The sequence below is a fragment of the Lactuca sativa genome, chromosome 2 (genome assembly GCF_002870075.4).
Source record: "Lactuca sativa cultivar Salinas chromosome 2, Lsat_Salinas_v11, whole genome shotgun sequence".
Lineage (NCBI taxonomy): Eukaryota > Viridiplantae > Streptophyta > Magnoliopsida > Asterales > Asteraceae > Lactuca > Lactuca sativa.
In genome coordinates, this window is record NC_056624.2 from 196,104,237 (window position 1) to 196,122,636 (window position 18,400).

The 18,400-nt window shown below is 36.2% G+C and overlaps 1 non-coding gene across 1 annotated transcript; it reads right to left on the reverse strand.

Moving 5' to 3' along the window:
- Window positions 1-10,761: 10,761 nt before the first annotated feature.
- Window positions 10,762-10,868, reverse strand: LOC111899936 (small nucleolar RNA R71). Its single transcript, XR_002853084.1, has one exon. It is a non-coding gene; the product is annotated as a small nucleolar RNA R71 (small nucleolar RNA).
- Window positions 10,869-18,400: the final 7,532 nt, after the last annotated feature.

Genomic DNA, 18,400 nt, shown 5'->3' on the forward strand with positions numbered 1-18,400 from the left:
GTCGCTAATATAATTACACATTAACTTTTCATTCAATATTCATATATGTACTGGGGGAGAAGAAAACCGACAAAAATGTTACCATGTCCTATAATCAGAGCGGATACCTTCTCTTTTTTCTTTCTTACTTCTAGCTCTTGAAGAGCTCCAAAGTGGAATCCAATGATAACAAATTAGATTTTATTTTCTAAGAATCGTTATTCTTCTTTGTTTCTTTTTGTTTCCAGCAACTACCGATTTTCCATTATAATCCTCTCATATCTTTTTCTTATCTATTTTTTAAGGACGTATGTTGTTGGAAGTTGGAACCCTTATGATTATTGGCTGCCGTTACAAAATGACCAAAATGGTGATGTCCAAAATTAACATACAAGGTAAAAAAAGCTTTCTTTTTTTATCTATTATGTCATGTTTTAAGTGACCAAAAATTATTATTTTACCTACGTTTTACCTGCAAGAAAAATGACCAAAAACTAAAAATTATACTTAAATAGTTACAATGACCAAAAGGGTAAAAATGTTTTGTTTGAATCTTTTTATCCCATTATAACACCTGACATCATGCTTTGAAACTAAAGTACCATATGGTTTACTTTCAAAAGCAAAAACTCTCCGGTTCGTGCATACAGTCTTGCCAAACAAGTATAATTATAAACTTCTAAAGTTATAAAATATAAAAATTAACTTGAAATAATTATAATGTTATTTCAGCCTTTTGATGAAGCAATTGTTGAGTTGGATACATTGGGGAGGATTCTTACATGGATAACACTTTTTATATATATATATATATCTATATATAATTTGTTGATTAATAATTTAATATTAATGACTTAATTGTGACAGGACTAGGGAGCTGATGATCTCATAGTGTTTTGTAACTATTTTTTATCCTCACACTTGCTCCTTTTATTTCATTATTTGTGTTCAATTTTAAACATTGTTGCTTAATTTGATGTCGGAGATGGATATATAACGTTCTTACTTAGATGTCAATAGGGAAGTTGATTTATTGAAGCTTTACATGATGCATCATGATGAAGAACATAAATTAGGGTTTGTTGAAATAGGATCAAAAAGAGAAAGATTAAAAGGAAGAAGACGATGAAATAGAACTAATTGATTAAACGATAACACAATCTACAAGATTGCCCAGGGAATCTCCCTCTCTCTAAGCCGAAAGCTTAAGAGCCAATACAAAGTATTACACTATCAATTTTCTAGACATCTCTCTATTATGACCTTTCTCTCTATTTATTATAATCCTAGCCCACCTAGGTGAATTTCCTATTTTGCCCTTTACTGGGTCTTCTAGACAAAACCTATAAACTTTTTGCTTAAATGGTATTTGGGCCCAACAATACTCATTTCCTATCACATCACAACCCCTCTGACGTAAATAAGCTAAATAAAGAAGACGATGGTCAAGTTATTGCTCTCATAATATTTAAAAAAAAATAATGACATATTGTAAATTTGATTTAATCGATTTAAGCTTTCCATATCTGCTTCTGTTATTGTTTATATGATGATTTTGCCAAATTTATTTGGGTTTATTGTAACCGCTCCATCAAAGTTGACCAACAACAATCCCAAAATCAAGGCTTACCAACCGTCATGCAGTGGCAATTCTAGGTGATTTCGTGTTTTTCTTTTATAATCTTCATGTGTTATATAATCTTTGCCTTGATTTTTAATGTATGTACACACGGTTTTGAGGTTCTGAACACATAGTTTTGAGCTTTCGAAAACCTATTTGCACAAGTATTGCAGTTTCATCAAAGTTTATTTTTTGGTCAATTTTCCATGCCCTGTGTTCGATGAATTGTTTAAGAGAATTCTGTTTGATTAAACTCATTTGATTATGAGAGATTTACATTGGATTGTTTTAATGTGATCAGATGAAGATGGGCACAAGTACATGAGTGGCGAAACCGAAAGTTACTACTATGGATGCATTCCAGATTGTGGTGGGTCGGCTAAAAGGGGATACTCAATTAGGCATGATTTTAGAATTTCTGCACAAAAAGTAAATGTACCAACTTTTGTGAATAGTATCTAATTCCATGTTAACACCACATCTTATTTACCATGAAACCATACGTTAACATAATTTTTCTTTTCTAGGATGCAACTTATCGGGGAATCGTTGGTGTAAGTTTTGATGTTGTGCAATACGGGTAATGTATTATAACGTTGATTGCCTTTTGTTGGAATTGGACGGATCTTATTTGGTTATCATACTGGTAAATATGTCCATGTTTTCCTTCATTTTATTTTTATTTCATATTTTTCTTATTTACATTGATAATTTTACTACCAAACAGGAGACAAGAAGTAAAGAAGCATACGCGGTTGCAGGTAAACTACAAATGAGATCCTTTCTTTTTAATTTATAAAATTCAGTGCTATAGGGTGCGTTTATTATTCCATTACAAAATTTCATATTTCCCTGTTTCATTTACTAATTTGCAAACATAAACAACTGATAAGATCGATGCCTACAGCCAGTACATTGACGTTTTTTCTTCATAACATGTCGATAATTTGGATAAGAATAACAACCTACTTTTATTTCATATTTTACCAATATCAATGTACTTTTAGTTTTTTGTCGAATATAACATCATAATTTCATTTTCCATTTTGTCAAATATAGAAAATGGAAGTAGAGTGTTATATATGGGTATCTACTCAAAATTGCAAACCATCACGACCATTTTTTGTGGCATGACATTTATGATTTTATATGAGAGGAGATGCAGCGAAAATTGGACCAGAGGGCCGAAGAATTGCACAAGGAACGAAAGTGATTGTAGAAGGCGGATGTGAGTTTTAAGGGTAGCTCACCTACTTGCGTTCTGCACCTGATGTTGTTTATTCTGCTTCTGCACTTTTAGGATAGCTCACATAAACCTTGATATTCTATTAGTCATATTAAGTTATTTAAGCTTCATATTCTGTAACTGGATTTCTGAGATAAGTTTTTTTGTTTTAATTTTCAGGATCATGTTTGAGGAACACTTTGTGAAAACCACACAAGAAATTGAATAAGAAAAGATTCAGAAATAAAGTTAATTCGATCTTTGGAATTCATATTCATCCACAAACATCATCAGCAAATGACTATAGTTGTACACAACAGTAACAACTCCCAACCCCCGCAACGCGGGTTGAACAAATCTAGTTATTATTATTATTAGTAGTAGTAGTAGTAAAAAAACTCGAGCTTCATCCAAGGTCGGGTTTTTTTTTACAATAGAAGGCGGCGGGAACTAAACTTGCCAAACTTTGAAAATATTATGGTTAAATTTTGTAATAAGGGACCAAAAGTGTAAGAATCAAAAAGTTTAGTGACAAATGTCTAAAACAAATGAACGTTACTACTTCTTAAGCTTTTGAGAATTAAATAACTAAACTTGTCAAACTATGGAAAATGTTGCAGTTAAATTCTGAAGAAAAACAAACTTGTGTAATAAATGACAAAAAATGTAAGAATGGAAAAGTTTAGTGGCAAATATATAAAACAAAGAAACATTACTATTCCTTAACTTTTGAGGATATATATATATATATATATATATATATATATATATATATATATATATATATATGAGAAATTAAATATCCTTTTACCTTTTGTTTTCTACTTTTATTTCTGCATATTTAAGATGATGACAAGTAAACAAATTTAACATCCCAATCAAATTTAAATTTAATTGAATGACACATGTAACCATCTAAATTAGGTAGGAAGATAGTATATATATATATATATATATATATATATATATATATATATATATATATATATATATATATATATAGGGATTAGGGAATATAATGCTATTAGGTATCTAATTTTGGGTGTAGAACCTAGAAAAACGACGTCGTTTGTGGGTAAAATAAGGACCCGCTTTCTTTCTTTTTTTTGCGCTTTCACATGTTCATTGTTCGGTTTCAATTTCCCTTCTCCGCATTCCTATCAAATTTGGATGTGGGATTTGAATTGGTTTTTAACTTTTGTGATTCTTCGATAGCTTCATTTAAGTTTGATTATTGGGTTGTCGTTCCATTTGATTGTCCATGGTTGATCCAATTCCTTGACTGTTTGTTAGATTCCACAACAATCAATTTTCTCATCCGCTTTAAGTTATACAGTTTAAATTCATTTACATTCGTTGCTTGTATATGGTTTAAATAAGTAAATGGTAAGGTGGGTAGATTATGTATGGGTTATGCCTTGTAGGTGTATGATTAAATGCCTACGAGTGATTTTTCATTTCATGGATAAGTAGCTATATATGAGCATTCGTGCTTATCAAAGTGAAACATCCAAACAATACAGTCCAAAATTTTCGTTTTAAACCATTAATAACATCATAAATATCCTCATCATATAAAAATCATAAGTCATGTATCAAAGTTACATGTCAAAATATATCAGAGTATAAACATCACAGACTAAACAAATGGTGTGTGCACTACAATATTAACGAGCTCCTCTTTTGAAAACTGAAGTGTCTGAAACCACAACTGAAAACTGTAAACACGAAGCTTAGTGAGTCTCCCCAAACTACCACATACCATACACATAATCACATAACTTGGGTCTAGCCCACTGCATCGGGCCCCGCCCGACACCAGACCATAATCCGGTACACATATAAACATATCAACAATACATAACATAAATGCAAAACATAAACATAACCTTGGGACTCCGCCCAGCTACATCAGGACGAACCCGGCATCGGCTTACCCAACATCGGACCGTAATCCGGTACACATATAAACATATCATCAATTCATAACATAAACACATAACATAAACATAACTTGGGCCTAACCCACTGCATCGGGACGAACCCGACATCGGCTTACCCTGGCATCTGGCCTAGGCCCGGAACAAATAATACATAACATGCATGAATCACAAAGACATCAAGCATACATATACTCTTCTCGGGACCACCCCAACATCGGACAGTAGTCCGGAACTACTAGCATATAAACGGGCTGACATTGTGGCCTTAGACCCGTTCCTACTGGAAAAGGAATCACCTCACACTGCTGAAGTCCCGCAGACGAAAACCCGTACTATTGCATGACAACTTCTCGAACTGTCAATATCAAAACAATACCCAATTAATAATTGGGTTCCAACATATATCTATAAGGTCCATGCTTGGGGTAAAAGACTATTTTACCCCTAACTTAGTTTGATTCAAGCCTAAGGCCCAATCGAAAGGCCCAAAAGTCTAATAATTAATCAAGGCCCCATTATGGCCCAATTTTCCAAATTGGGCCCAAACCTCTACATGGTATTGCCTTATGGCCCAACCATTTATTCTTGGTCCAACACTTGATATTCTAATGGCCCAATATCTCATAATCATCAAGGCCCACACTATGGCCCAATTTTCCAAATTGGGTCCAAATCCCTTACACGGGCCTTACCCTAAGCCCATTAAATAATTATAGTCCATTTGTTTGTTCTTGGATGGCCCAATTCGAAGCTCAAGTAAAATTAGGGTTTCACATAAAATGACGACCATTAAGGACTTAATTCATTAAGTCTATCACTCTACTAGATAAATCATATGGTGTGATTGAGTGTAATTCACAATTCCATTCCAATGGCCCAAATGTGGGTCCCAATAAGTCCAAGCACATAATTCTAAATTAGGGTTTTTTAAACCCTAATTAGGGTTTTCAACCCAATCACAACCCAATAGGCCCAAGGCTAAGTCATTAGATCAACTAGGGCTCCATCAGGCCCATTAGGGTTTTGCTAGTCGGACATCACCCACTACCACCTCGGGTAATGGTGGTCAATGGCGGCACACAGCGACGGCCACCACCTCACAGTGGTGGTTATGATTCTTTTCATTATTCTTTTTGCTAATTACAATTACAACGCTTTAATCCAAAAAAAATAAACACACACACACACTAACTAACCTAAAAACTGATATTGCCATATTTATACATATTTTTAGGCAATATTTAAGTATATTTTTATATATATTTTGGTCATTTGCATAGAATAATGATACTTACAAGGTTAAATTATATTTTGCAGCAAAAAAAAGACATTTTGAAGAAAGGGACTAAAAGCATTAAAGGATGGAACTTTGGAGGTTGAAGGCTTAAAAGAAAAGAGAAACACCCAAAAAAAGACGTACTCACGACGTGAACAGTTGATGGTTCACGACGTGAGTGGAAAGAATCAGGAGATAAGCATTCGGGTGAAGGAATCCTTGACGATCACAATTACTCCGAGTTCACGACGTGAACAGTGCTTTTCCAGAAATATATATATATATATATATATATATATATATATATATATATATATATATATATATATATATATATATATATATATATTATATCCTTCTCCATTATGATTTGGAACAACTTTTGCTGGCTAGGAGGATTCCTGGAGACGAAATTCAGAGGAAAAGAAGCTCTGGAAGTTGGTTTTAACACCAAGGAAGAAAAAGTTTATAATTTGTCTTATAGATTGGTACATTTAAATATGTTTTTGCTTATAGAATTCGTTTGTTTAGCTGTTAATATGTCTAGCTAAATCTATCTGCTTCTGTTAGCTAGATGAAGTTGGAACTCATGGTTTCAATGCATTAGACTTAACTTTACTTGTTGGTGATATGCTTGTGTTGATTGATTTTACCTAGCATGCTTAATTTAGTTATTTGATTGCTTTGAATTCTTGTTTTGTGTAGTTAGTGAACACAATTCTGCATGAACTTGAATACCTAATAATATAGTGAACACTAGTTATTGGAGCTAAGATCAAACCAATCTTAGATTAGTAATTGAATAATTAAATTAAGCTGTGTTCGAGAACTCATATTATGACTGTAATTGTGTTTTGATTAATTAATCTTTCATGGCTCCAATCTTATCTAATAATTGATTATGTGTTAACTATTTTATGAGCATAAATAGATTTACATGAATTGATTAATAATTAGTAGATTTAGAACTAAATTGCTAATACATTCTTAATTGGTCACCAACAGTAATAGTTATAGCTAATGTATAACCACTGAGTGAAAGTGGATTCGAACTAACAGAAGTATTTTGTTTATTGATTGAGTTTTTGTTAAAGAATTAAGTTTATCTACACTTGCAAAATTAGATAAAAAAAACCCTTTTAGCTTGTTAATAATTAGATTAATTTAGTAGTAAATAAAGTCATTGATAACACCGTTCCCTGTGATCGACACCCGACTTACCTAAGCTATACTATAATCTGACTAGGTACACTGCCTATAAGTGTATAGTTAGTCTAAGTTCGTTAGGTTATAAATATTAAAATTAGTGGGTACTTCCGTGCACATCAAGTGTTTGGCGCCGTTGCCGGGGAACGGTGTAACATCCCCATTTTCACGGCCAGAAAAGACGGAGTTTTGTTTATGCTTTATAAAAATCGGAGTATCTCTTTTAATAAAAAGGTTGCGGAATTTGTTCCCAGTAAAACATGATAAATACGTTATCAAAGCATTTCCGAAGAAAAGTATTTTTATTCATTTTAAAACATTTGGGATGTCATTGTCAATACATAAACATAAGCATAAACAGAACTTACATTCATTATCACTAGTGATTTATATCTCCTTAATCTCTCAGTGTAATGTGACTTCATATCGACACCAGTGATATAAATAAACTGAGTGGGTCAGGTTGGGAAACCTGGTGAGTACATAGGGTTTTCAACCCACAACAATATAATTATTATGTTTAAACAATCAAGCAATCAACCCAATTACCCATCCCCATTATCTTCTTTATTCTTAAGGATCTACCCTAAGAATCAGCTATTTCTCGTTCACTCATTCCTAAGGATCATCCTAAGGAATCGGCACGAAGTCCATCGTTGCCACGGTTTACACAACGGGCACTAATTCTGCATAATCGTCATGGTTTAGGCATCAAGTCTACATGATCACCAAGATTTAGGCATCAAGTCTGCACGATCACCAAGGTTTAGACATCAAGTCTGCATGATCACCAAGGTTTAGGCACCAAGTCTGCATGGACGCTAGGGTTTAGAGTACACCGGGTGAACACATCGTTCACAACACCTATAGGTTGCGAGTCCGCTAGTGTTCCACTGGACTGTCTAGAATAGTCTGTGGTTGTCATCCATACTCTGCTGAATGACGGGGCCATCATTTGGGAAAGGCTTCTCACATCGTCCACCTCTCACCCTCACCTCGTGGTCTATAACACCTCTCAACTCATCATCCAACTCATATTCCATCTATTACATCTACCCATGTTTTTCCCAACATTATCGTAGATATAAAATACATATACAATTTAAATCATTTAAAACATGTATAAAATTGTTCATCCAGCATAGATAGAAAGTATTCAGATAATATGCACACACAACACGTAATTTACATAGAATACTTCATATCTATGTGTAAGCTGAAAGTAACTATGCACTCACCTGATAAGGTGATGACTCGGTACTCGGACAACACTTCGTTACTGTTAAAACAATTATCCCTTGACGAAACCTAGTATCATTACCACTAGAGTTTAGTCTAACGTTAACCGCGACTAATTAATAGTCTAGCTATTATTACTATTATATAAGCGTTAAATAACACTCAATATAACTCATAATAATATCCCAAATAATGATTTTAAGGTCCTAATAATGTTACTATAATTAATTAGAAGCTATATTAAAAATAGCGTAGGCGTAGCTCTTTCGCAAAAACCGGGCTTCGCTGGAGCAGCGTTCCCGAGCCGAAAGGCTCTTTTCTCGGGACTCCGGGAGCCTCGGGGCTTCCTTCGGGTGCTAGGGGGTTTACCTAGGCTTTTAGGGGGGGTTAGGGAGCTTAGAGAGAGGAGGGTGAATTCATGATGGACTTGCCGAGTAAGAGGATCTACTCGCCGAGTTGGGACATGTGGCAGCCTTCTGGTGGTGCCACGTGTCCAATTCTGGTGATGCCACGTCACCCCTATCGCGTATAAGCCTTCAAACTTAGAAAAATCATAACTCTCGCATATGAGCTCCATTTTTGACGTTCTTTTTTCAACGTGTAGGTAAAATCAAGATCTACAACTTTCATTTAGACTTCGTCGGCTAATTCTCGACCGATCTCAAATTTAACAGTAGGAGGCGTTTAGACTGTTAAATGACCGCGAAGAATTCGTAACTCCTTCATACGGACTCCGTTTTTGTCTATATTTTTACCGTTGAGTTCCTATTAATGAGATCTTCAACTCTCATTTAAGTCGCGTAAGCCAAAAACCACTCGAATTAAAATTCGAGTTTCGGGTCGTGCACTGGTAAGCCAAATCTTAGAAAAATCATAACTTCCTCATACGAAGTCAGATTTGGGCGTTCTTTTATGGATGTTCTCGGTTTAACGTATACTACAACTTTGGTTTAGATTTCTAAGGCTAAAATTCGCTCCATCGTAAATTTACTATTTACGCTTCCCGGTGTCGTGCCTGTTTTGCCGTAAAACTTCAACGCACCATAACTTATTCGTTATAACTCGGATTTCGGCGTTCTTTATATGTAAGGAAACCTTGAGACATATTCTACAACTTGGTTAAGACTATTTATTATAAATAATATTTTGCCGAAAAGTCGTTTTCGACCCCTATTATCTCTAAATTGACTAGCCCGGATCTACGGGCGTTACAAACGGCTTAGTTTATTATTTGTTTATTTGCTTTAGATTAATCGATCCTTTTTGCGGGATAAAACCTGCAAAAAGTTAATTTCCCAACAAAATTTTTTAGCATAAGTTTTTGTTTTTTTTCTGTTTGTCCAGTTTTCACGACGTGAGAGCACTTCTCACAACGTGAATATAGTAGTATCAGTTTATTCATTTAGTAGAGATTTTCAATAAATTCTAGGAAGGTTTGATTTTTTTCTAATTACAGAACTCACGACGTGAGTTTATAAGACTCACGACGTGAGAACTGTGATTTTAAGCTTTCTTTAGTTTTTAGTTTGTTTTTCTGTTTTAGTTCGTTTTTACGTTGTCTTTATAGATTGTCTACAGGAGTTCATGACCAGAGGCTCAAACACACCTTTGGTGCCACCACTTGAAAATCCGGAGTCGACCCTTCACAAAAACAAGAATAAGAACGTGAAGGAAGATCACACGCCAAAGAAGACGCCATTGCAAGAACTTAAATCAGCCTTTTCAAAGAAGTCGGGGAAAAAGATAGGAGAGACAAGTTCAACCCCAAAGGATAAAAGCAAGGTTGAAGAATTTGGTCCAGTTTTTAACCCACACGAATCAGAATACGAGTAAGATCCAGAATTTGAAATATTCGCGAGTGAGCCCAAAGACGAGCAAGAGAACGAAATGGCAGACATTGAGGAGATGTCCATGGGAGCTTACCAGAAGCGGATCCGAGAAGATATGGGTCCCGGTTTAGTCCAACCCGCATTACTTGCCACTGCTACATTCGAGCTAAAGGGACACATCTTGACTGCACTGAAAGATATCCCATTTTATGGGAAGGATCATGAGGACGCTTTTTAAGCATCTTGATGAAGTCAATGACATTGCGAATTACTTCAATGTCCCAAATGCCAATAGAAACACCGTCTTGCTTAGGATGCTTCCCATTACTTTCAAGGGAGCTGCTAAAGAGTGGTTAAAATCACTTCCACCAGGTACGATCACCACTTGGGCTCAAATGCGTGAGCAGTTCCTTGACCAGTTTTTCCCACCATCCAAGATAGCTAAACTTAAGAAGGCAATATCCAACTTTGAACAACAGCCAGGGGAGTCATTATACGAAGCATGGGAGCGTTACAAAGGCTTGCTCAGAAATTGCCCTCCGCATGATCTTAATGTCCAACAAGAGATGTCAATCTTCTATGATGGGGTCAACGTTATAACAAGGCAACTCCTTGATTCTCAAGGACCTTTGACAAAGAAAAATCCAAGGGAGGTCAAGGAGCTGATTGAAGAATTCACGAAGCACTCTCATGAGTACCACAACCCCAGGCAAGATGGAATCAAAGGCGGTGGAGGGGCCCAAACTGAAGAAATAGCAGCTATGATGGCTATGCTAAATAATATGGACCGGAGGCTAACCCAAATGGACCAATCAATTCATGCTATAAGAGTTGGTCGCGAGCGGTGTAATGGTCCACACTTGACCAAGGACTGCAATTTAGATGAGTTCCGGAATAAAAAAGCTCAAGTGCGCTACTCGAGTGGGGACAAGTATGATGAAGTCTGGAGGAAACCAAAGAAAGAGTGGCTGTCATATGAAGAATACAAGAAGCAAAAAGAAGAGAAGTATAGGCAGACAGGACGAGGCTTCTACCAAAAGGAGCAGCCACCAGCTGAGAAGAAACCCGATCTAGAGACCATGTTAGTTAAGTTTATGGAAGCTTCAGAAAAGAGACACGAGGCTACATATTATGCTATTGATGAACAAATAACTTTGATGAAGAATCATCACACAATGATGGTAGAACAGCAAGCTTTAATAAAAAATCAACAAGCCTCCATTAATAATCTTGAAGTGCAACTTAGTCAACTAACTACTTTGGTTCATGAGAAGCTTTCCCCGAAAAATCCTAAAAATAAGACTCAATCTCATGTAATGGTCATACATACAGAAGAAGAGGCCATCTATGAGTTTCTAGAGGCATTAGAAGTGGAGCCACAACAACCCGATCAAAAGCCAAAGAAGCCAAGACTCGAAAAAGAAGAAGCTGCTGGAACACCCAGTTCACGACGTGAGCCCGCTATGCTCACGTCGTGGGATCTGTCTGAACAGAAAAATTCCGTCTTTGTTCCAACATATAAGCCACCTTTGCCGTTTCCTTCCCGATCTGCGCTTAGTCCACTGGAAAAAGAGCATATAGAGTTTATTAAGCACGTGAAGGGTATCCCGATTAATACTCCCTTTGTCAAGTCGTTATAAAAAATTCCCAAATATGAAATTTTTTTACAAGACTTGATAGACACTCGTCAGCAACCAAAGAAGAATTCCAAAGTTATTCTAAGTGAGCAAAGTTCAAGAGCTGTATTGGGAGATATACCTAAGAAGATGGGGGATCCTGGACGACTCACTCTTCCATGTGAGTTTGGGAACAACATGAAGGTTTATGCTTTAGCCGATTCTGGAGCTAGCATAAATTTGATGCCTTATTCATTTTATCAGAAGTTGGACATTCAGAATATGAAGGCTACAAGAATGACTATTCACATGGCAAACCATTCAGTGACACAACCCTGGGGGATTGTGGAAGATATTTTAGTGAAAATTAGGAAATTCATTTTTCCAATAGACTTTGTGGTATTGGACATGAAAGAATATCCCACTGTACCGATTATTCTTGGCCGCCCGCTGCTAAACACTGTTGGAGCTCTTGTTGATATTAGGGAGTCTAAGCTCACCTTGAGAGTTGGTGATGAAAAATAAATTTTTGGAATGGAAGATGGCTTTCAAGGGAATAATGCTCACGAAGAAGTGTTCAAAATGGATGAAGACAATGAAGTTGAAGAATTTGAGAAGCTTATGGAAAAAGAAATTCATCAAGTCAAAAGAACAAAACCAAGAGCAGTTGTTCCATATTTAGTTGAAGTCATTGCATACATGAGTCCAGTTTCTTGGGTGAATAAGGAAGATGACGAGATTACAAGTGATGAATAGGAAGTTACTTCAAAAGTAACAATTCCAGTGGTGAAAAAAGAAAAGAATGCTATGGGGTATAAGGAAGAGACTAAGGGGACCAAACGCAAGCTTGATGAAGACGGTGTAAAGGCTAAAAAAGAGAATTCGAAGAAGGCGTACAAAAGACGAGTTCAAGCTTACAAGAGGCGTTTCAAGGAACAAAAGATCTTAGTGGTGGATTCTTCCAAGGACTCAACGTAGGAGGCACGGAGTCCAACTCATGACTCCAAGAAAAAGAAGCGCTTCTCGGGAGGCAACCCGAGTTTGGTTTGCAAATTTTCTTTTCTTTTTAGTTTTTGCATTTTAGAAACATAAATCGTATCATCCAACTTGCTTTATTCATAATTAAACACTGAGTGTGGGGTCCCTAAAAATGAAGTGTTAATAATTACGGATTTAGTTAATAGACAAACTTGACTTAATAATATTTTCGTACAATATTCACGACGTGAATAGTTAAAAATTCACGACGTGAATTCTGAATTAGTCGGGTAATGAAAAAATGATGCTAGTCAGCCCATTTTCTATTAAACTTATTAGCCCAATACTAATCCATTATAGGGAATACATGGCCCAAAAATTCAGCCCAGACAGGTGTAAATCCTTAAGGATTCACGACATGAATTTTAAAAAACACAGGACCACAGATTAAGGGGATAAGAATCCCTTTGACCCTCATTTCTTTAATCCCCACGAAGTGAACACGAGATCTGGTCCCCCTTGCTTCAATTTTGGCCGACGATCACACGAGTTTTGTTTTTGCTTACCTCATACTACAATCTAAGGTAACAAATCTTGATTCTTAAGTTTAATTTTTCTTTAATAGTTGAACTTAGGGTTAGGGTTTGTTAGTTAGTTGAAATGTATGAAATGTGCCCAAGAATTCGTGGATTAGCCTTGCTATGTTAATGAATGATGGTCGAAATTATCATAGGAGTAAACCCCATTAGTAATGTGGTCAGATTTGCCCCTGGTTTTTTTAGATATTGCTTGTTGTGGTTGCGAACTCACGACGTGAATTTTTAGGAATTCACGAAGTGAATTCTGGGCTAAGCAGTTTTCTGTTTTCCTTTATTTCTAATTTGTGGATTGTTTCTTCGGATATTTTTGCTATTGTTTTTGCAGAAATGGCTCCCAGAATAGAGGTTCCAGCCGGAGTAGCATGTTTCTATCCCTTTTACAACTTCCCAACAACTACACCCCAGGATATATATACGCGATGGAATAATCGGTTGGGTTGGCTTTACAATCAGGAGTTTGCTATTGCCCCAACTATTCAGTGGGCACGGTTGAGGGAGGTTGGGTTGGTGGATCGGATGTCCCAATATCTAACCAAAATATTTTTGGGCGATGGGTTTTTTCTTCACGTGCAAGGGATGGTACAATTTATTTGCCATCCAAGAGCAGGTTTATAAAGAGTTATGCATGGAGTTCTTTTCGACAGTGACATTCCATGAGAATGTACAGGATCCTACCTTTCCCCAGGCTTTGGTTTTCCATCTAGGAGGGGAATATCGGGAGTGTAGTCTGGTGGAGTTTTCTCGCAGAATGGGGTTGTATGAGGCTCATGAGACCATAACTCATGAGTTTGTTTTATTCCTGAGGGGCGCCACACGAGGGTATGCGGATGGTGTTACGGGACCAGAGTTTTGGAGCAATATCGCAGTCGGCGTGTTCAATCCCGGTGTATCCCCCGAGAGTAGCATCAGATCACCAATACATCACCTTATCCATCGCCTTATTACCTTTTCCATTCACCATAAACGCCATGTTGATAAGGTTACTAAGGCCAACTTGTTCTTTTTGTGGTGCATTTTACAGCCTGGTGTGTGCTGTAACATTCCATATTTCTTGGCTTGATACTTGGCGGAGTATGCTACGAGTGCTCGTCCCGGGAGCCCCATTTGTGGAGGGCACTTTGTTACGCGCTTGGCCCGATCTTATGACCTCATTGTTTCCGGCATCACGCGTTCTTTGACATGCTTGGAGGGGAACAAGTTTAGTATGGGATTTTTAGAGACAATGAGGGCAGTCAAGAACTATGGGACGCATTGGGGAATTATTGAGGATAATGATGATGATGATGACCAGCCGACCAGCCAACCTGAACCGCAACCGAGGCCGAGGGGCAGGAACGTAAGAGGAATGGGAGAACGCGGGCAACCAATGCATCCACCCGCATCCATGGTGGGGGCACCTTTTGGGGGTGACATGGCCGGTTATTTTGACCAGTTATCTTTGAGTGTAAATTGGATTGGTGGTACCATGGAGAACGTTGTTCGACACCTTGGAGTGGAGCAGCCGCCTCATTTGGGGTATCATTACCCGATTTGCCCGAGATGGACGGAGTATAGAGGGCATGGAGCCGATGGGGGAGGGCTCTAGCAGGGTGAACGAGGATAACGAGGATGATTGATCTTTTTTTTTCGTTTTATTTGGTTTACTTTTATGTTCTTTTTGTTTGTTTTGGATTGTAAAACTATTTGGATATTATGTTACTTTTTTTCTCTTCTTGGTTGCTATTTTTCAGCATTACTAGGAGCGCGTATAAATGATGACGAGATACGAGTGCATATGTGTTTACCCGGGAGTGTTTTAAGTCGAGAGTCGAGACCCACAGTTTAAAATAAGTGTGGGGTGAGTCAAGAGAGTAGATAGTCAGCGAAAGAGTCAAAAATGGTGAATTTAGAAGAGTCTTAATACATTAAGACATTGGGTTGAATTGTGCACATTAAAAGAAGATTTGGCTAAATGTTTTTCTGTCTGCCCAGTTCTCACGACGTGCACTCTTGTTACTCACGTCGTGAGTCAGTTCTCAGGGGTTCCCAGAATACACGTGATTGCGACTTCACGTCGTGACTTTTCTTATCTCACGTCGTGAATCGGTGTTCTTCACAAGATCAAAGACCCCTGACATATTTTATTCCATGGGTTGATACCATTCTTCGTGTCATTATTATGAAGATTATTTTGGCTCATTTTCTCTACCATGAAATGTGGCGTTTGCTTTCCCACATTGTTCTTGTTGTGACAAAGAACATGGTTTGGCATGCGGAATTAAAGCTTGCACAATTGAACATGGTGATTTGGGTGTTTAAGAGATATATTGAATGTATATGGTGTTACAAAAAAGATCTAGATCTAGACTACATAATTAACACACACTTACACACTCACTTCTACATCTCTCAAGCACACCTCTACAAGTGGACAAACCCACCTTATATAGAGGTGTTTACATGTCTCTCTCTCACTCTCTAACAAATGGGTCTAAAGGCTAAAGCACCACATGCAAGTGGGTTTTACAAAAATCAAACATTTACAAAGTCATGAATGAAGAACTTTGTACCCCAACAGTTCTTTCCGTTGTGCGCATTTTTCTACACCAGATTTGTTGAAGATTGAAGACTCGATTCCATATTTTTCCGGTACATTACTTAGCTCGCGTTTTCAAGATCCAAGTTTCTATTTTTCAAAGTCTGTATTCAAGATGCACATTCCATCCTCACTTTTGGAGATGATCACGCCACTATCCCAGGGGAGTCTGTTCCTTTTTCTCCTTTCTTTTAATTTTTATATTAATTTAAGCATACAATGGGGGCATTGTATAAAATAAGTGTGGGGTAGGGGATAGAAAAAGTAAATTGCTAGATAATGGTAACAATTTGAAATTTTGAAATTTTTAATAATTAAATATAGTAATAATAATTTGAATTGTAGTTGCCAGTGTTATATGGGATAATCCAATAAGAGCTCAAATGTTTAGTTGAGCCAATACACGTTATAGTGCATTTGTGGCCTCCCTTATTTTAGTGAAATAATGGAACAAAAACACGACCTCACTTAGTTTGAAGGATGCAATATGTTTAGCATCGTGTACCAGAAATGTATCCAGGAAAATTATTATCTGTAACCAATAAAGGTTGAAGTTGAGCGCCCATGCTTAAGCATGTAGGGTTTTGAGTGAAAAAAGTGAGTTACATGTTAAAAAAAAAAAGAGAGAATTACAAGAAAAAGTTTGAAGAATTTCTGGAGCATCAAAGTCAAAGTATGAAGATCAAAGATAAATAAATTCTGAAAAAATTCAAAAGTTGAAGATACCCAAAAATAAAAGATCAAATATCAAAGAAGTGAAGAATTTCAAAAGAATTCCATAGTGGTATCATAAATTGTAATTGTCTAGATTATGTATGCTTGGGTTGCTCAACTGAAAATACCTTGAGGGTAGGAGGTTTTCTGCGGATGGATTCGGAGGGATGTATAAAATGAGCATTGTTCGGAAGAAGTGGGCGAGTGTTTACGAAGATTGTGAGTATTTAAAGTATGGGGGTACTTTAGGAAAAATTTAGACACAAATGCATGCGTTGAGGTCTTGGCATAATGGCTGAGTTGTAATTGGATTGTGCTATGAAATGCTAGTGATGAAAGTTGGAGTTTAAATAAGTAGATTTGCTTGAGGTCAAGCAAAGCCTAAGTGCGGGGTATTTTGATATTGTCATATTTATACATATTTTTAGGCAATATTTAAGTACATTTATATATATATATATATATATATATATATATATATATATATATATATATATATATATATATATATATATATTGGTAATTTGCATAGAATAATGATACTTACAAGGTTAAATTATAGTTTGCAGCAAAAAAAAAGATATTTTGAAGAAAGGGACTAAAAGAGTTAAAGGATGGAACTTTGGAGGTTGAAGGCTTGAAAGACAAGAGAAACACCCAAAAAAAAGACATACTCACGACGTGAACAATTGATGGTTCATGACGTGAGTGGAAAGAATCAAGAGATAAGCATCCAGGTGAAGGAATCCTTGACGATCACGATTACTCCGAGTTCACGACGTGAACGGCGATTTTCCAGAAAAATATATATATCCTTCTCCATTACGATTTGGAACAACTTTTGCTGGCTAGGAGGATTCCCGGAGATGAAATTCAGAGGAAAAGAAGCTCTGGAAGTTGGTTTTAACACCAAGGAAGAAAGAGTTCATAATTTGTCTTATAGATTGGTACATTTAAATATGTTTTTGCTTATAGAATTCGTTTTTTTAGCTGTTAATATGTCCAACTAAATCTAGCTGCTTCTGTTAGCTAGATGAAGTTGGAACTCATGGTTTCAATGCATTAGACTTAACTTTACTTGTTGCTGATATGCTTGTGTTGATTGATTTTACCTAGCATGCTTAATTTAGTTATTTGATTGCTTTGAATTCTTGTTATGTGTAGCTAGCGAACACAATTATGCATGAACTTGAATACCTGATAATATAGTGAACACTAGTTATTGGAGCTAACATCAAACCAATCTTAGATTAGTAATTGAATAATTAAGTTAAGATGTGTTGGAGAAGTCATATTATGATTGTAATTGTGTTTTGATTAATTAATCTTTCATGGCTCCAATCTTATCTAATAATTGATTATGTGTTAACTATTTTATGAACATAAATAGATTTACATGAATTGATTAATAATTAGTAGATTTAGAACTAAACTGCTAATACATTCTTAATTGGTCACCAACAATAATAGTTATTACTGATGTATAACCATTGAGTGCAAGTGGATTCGAACTAACAGAAGTATTTTATTTATTGATTGAGTTTTGGTTAAAGAATTAAGTTTATCTACACTTGCAAAATTAGATAAAAAAAACCTTTTA